This window comes from Hipposideros armiger, unplaced genomic scaffold, assembly GCF_001890085.2.
Source record: "Hipposideros armiger isolate ML-2016 unplaced genomic scaffold, ASM189008v1 scaffold_310, whole genome shotgun sequence".
In the NCBI taxonomy this organism is placed as follows: Eukaryota; Metazoa; Chordata; class Mammalia; order Chiroptera; family Hipposideridae; genus Hipposideros; species Hipposideros armiger.
Genome location: NW_017731660.1, coordinates 619,252 through 623,265, shown reverse-complemented (window position 1 = coordinate 623,265; position 4,014 = coordinate 619,252).

The window sequence follows — 4,014 nt, the reverse complement described above, 5'->3', positions numbered from 1 at the left end:
CAATTGAAATATCTTAGGTCCTTTCTGCAATTGTTAGTAGTTCTGTTTATAGGTGTATAATCTCTGATATCTGTGTTTGTCTGTGTTTTATATATAATGTAATGCTTTTTGCCTCCGTATTACTCCTTCATGATATTTGATTGGCTTAAAGAAAAAGATTAAGTGTTTATGTAAATTAGAAATAAATAATAAAAACTAACCCAAGTACTTTTGGGGAATCACGTGATCTAAAAAAATATTTAATACTAAGGCTGGTTTAACCTTTGGTTAAATAGACATGTATTTTAAGGTTATTAACATTAGATATAGTATCTTTTGTTTTACCTGAGTTTGCAAAAATAAATTTATGGTATATCTGTTACAAAATTTGTCAAGAAAATAGCTTGAGTAATAATTAACTTTGAAATCTCATAGAGTTAAGAACTAATAGATGTAACTAAAATAAGAGGTTGTTACAAAGCTTTTCGTAATAATACTGTGTATAAATAAATAAATAAATATATATATACACATATATATATATATATATATATATATATATGATACATGATATGTGATATATATGCTTAAACATGGTTTCCCAAATTCTGCTGGTAACTTGAAACCTTGGAGTTTTGCTAGGTTGGGTTAAATGATAAAAATTATTAAATGTCTAGATATTCCAAAATAACAAAATACTGAAATATTAATTATTAGATGAGTCTGAGTTCAACTTTTGGTTTCTTGTTACAGGAAAGATAAGCAATAAATTAAGATCTGTTAATAAATGTGTTTTGTGCTTTAATGAAAATATGATTGTAAAAAAATTAATTAATTTAGTAGACACTGGAACCACTTATTCTGTATTAAACCCTAAGCTGACTAATATAGGCTCAGCAACTGTTTCGGTAGCAGGAATAACTGGTCAACTACATCAAAGGCTTTTCTCCAACCTTTAGAATGTGAAATGGGAGATTTAAAAACGACTCATAGTTCTCTCTATGTACCAGACAGCCTGATTCCCCTCTTAGGTGGGGATCTTATATGTAAGCTCAGTGTCCAAATAACCTCTCACCGCAAAAACAAGAGCTTCACCGGGCCGGCCGAGTGGCACGATGGTTAAGAACTGGCTTTGGACGCCAGAGGGCCCCGGTTCAGATCCCACATATGAGGGCCAGTGACACTGCCCTCNGGGCCAGTGAAGCAACGTCCTCCACAACTAGACTGAAGAACAAAAGGACAGCAACTTGTCTGTTCCCCTTCCCCCAATTTCCCAGCACTGTTCCCCTCCCCCAATTCCCCAATAAAATCTCTAAAAAAATAAAAAGAGTGGAAAGGCAGCCTTTGTGACAGGGAGTCCACTGTTTTCCCTTAATGCTGGCATTTTGGAATAAACCTGCTTGTCTTTCTTTTTTCTGAAAAAATTTTTAATTAAAATTTATTGGGGTGACAATGGTTAGTAAGGTTACATAGGTTTCAAGAGTACAATCGTGTAATACATCATCTACATATCACATTGTGTGTTCACCACCCAGAGTCAGGTCTCCTTCCATCACCATATATTTGACCCCGTTTACCCTCATCTACCACCCCCTCACCCCTTACCTTCTGGTAACCACCAAACTATTGTCTGTGTCTATGAGTTTTTGTTTCTTTATTTGTTTGTCTTGTTCCTTTGTTGCTTTCAGATTTGTATCCCACATATCAGTGAAATCACATGGGACTATTTCAAAACAAAAAGATGCACAGTGAAAGAAACCATTGACAAAATAAAGAGGCAACCAACCAAGATATTTGCAAACGACGACTCTGATAAGAGGCTGATATCAAAAATATATAAGGAACTCATACAATTCAACAACAACAAAATAAACAACCCAATAAAAAAATGGGCAGAGACCCTGAATAGACATTTCTCCAAAGAGGACATACAGATGGCCAATAGACTTTTGAAAAACTGCTCGACATCACTTATCATCAGAGAAATGCAAATAAAAACCACAATGAGATATCATCTCACACAGGTTAGAATAACTATCATCCGTAAGACAAATAGTAAGTGTTAGAGATGCTGTGGAGAAAAAGGAACCCTCATACACTGTTGGTGGGAATGCAGATTGGTGTAGCCACTATGGCAGTGTGGAGGTTCCTCAAAAAATTAAGAATAGAATTACCATATGACCCAGTAATCCCTCTCCTAATTATATACTTTAAAAAACCCTGAAAACATTTATCTGTAAAGATGGCGATCTGACAATTAAGTCCACGAACTCATCCTAAAAAACGTGCCACATACGTCATTGCTGAATATCACTACAGTCACCTTCGAAGTACTCCCCTTGGGAAGCTATGCACCGACACCAGCGCTTAGTCCACCCTTCAAAGCAGATTTGGAACTCTTTTTCTGGAATGGCCATCAGAGCTGTCGTCATATTACCCTTAATGTCCTGAATGTCATCCAACGGTCTTCTTTTCAATATTTCCTTTATCTTCGGGTAAAGAAAGAAGTCAGATCAGTAAGTAGGGATGGTGTTCCAATACAGTTATTTGTTTACTGGCTGAAAACTCTCTCATAGACAGTGCCGTGAGAGCTGGTGCATTGTCATGATGTAAAAGCCATGAATTGTTAGCAAAAAGTTCAGGTATTCTAACTTTTTCATGCAATTTTTTCATCACTTCCAAATAGTAAACTTGGTTAACTGTTTGTCCAGTTGGTACAAATTCATAATGAATAATCCCTCTGATATCAAAAAAGATTAGCAACATTGTTCTGACTCCTGATTTAGATGATGGAACTTTTTTGGTTGTGGAGAATTGGCTGACTTCCATTGTGCACTTTGAGGCTTTGTTTCAGGGTTGTATTGGTACACCCATGTTTCATCACCAGTGATAACACGATCCAAAACATTATCTTGCCTCTGCATTATAACCTCTTGTCAATCACAGGTGTCAATCAGGTGGTCCCATGCCCAGAGAGGGACAGCCCATTCTAGAAAAAAAGGGATAAAAACTCCAAGTCCTGGGCAGCCAGGCCCTTTCTGAGTCCCTCCCCACCCCCACTTTTTTAAAGCCTTTTGAGCCTCACCTTTGCGTGTGGCAGCTCCAACTCTTGGAGTGTAATTTCTCTTCTAATAATGGGCCCTTGAGCCATTCTCTATTTCTCGGGCCCACTTCTATTTCTTTGAAGTGTACTGTCCTTTCTAATAAACTGCTTTTTCACTACTTTGCCTCGGTATCTCGTTCAATTCTTTGCTCGAGATGCAAAGGACCTGGACATCGTGCTGAGAAGGGCCCACTCTCTGACAACAATATCAGCCCTCTTTATTGATAGCATGCTAATGAGGCTGAATGAGCAGGAAGAAACGAACATATTGAAGGGTGTTGGTAAGGCAATGTGCTTTGTGGGGTGGAATACAAACCATTTAGATCCAAGGGCCTGCCATATCAGTAAAATTTTACAAGCTCAATGGTTAAGGGTGTGTTGGGATGGTCCATGTAAAGTAAAAGATGAATGGTTGTACCGCCCCCCATGAAAAAGAAATCATAATGCCTGGTGGGCCTGTCTAGGTTTAGAAGCAGCATGATGGCTGCAAAAACCAGTAATAAGAAAGTGGAATGGGTATGGATTACACACCAACTCTATATTCAGACGCTTGGCAAAAGTAGAGGTCTCATAAGTTTTTTTATAACTCTCAGTGACTTCCAAGATCTTGCAGATAACCTGAAGGGTAAACACAGCTAGCTACTACTGCCTGAGGCTGAGGAAACTGAAGGGGAAAATAGGTTTAAAAACGAGCCTCTGGGCCGGCCGAGTGGCGTGATGGTTAAGAACTGGCATGGGATGCCAGAGGGCACCGGTTCGGATCCCACATATGAGGGCAGTGAACAGTGCCCTCTACAGCTAAGATGCTAAACAACAGCTCAACCTGGAGCTGGGCTGCCATGAGTCGCCAGCGACGGCGTAGGCTGCAGCCCCTGTGGCAGTGGGTTGCCATGGGCTACCATGTGTAGCCAGCAGCCAGCGTGAGTGGCCAG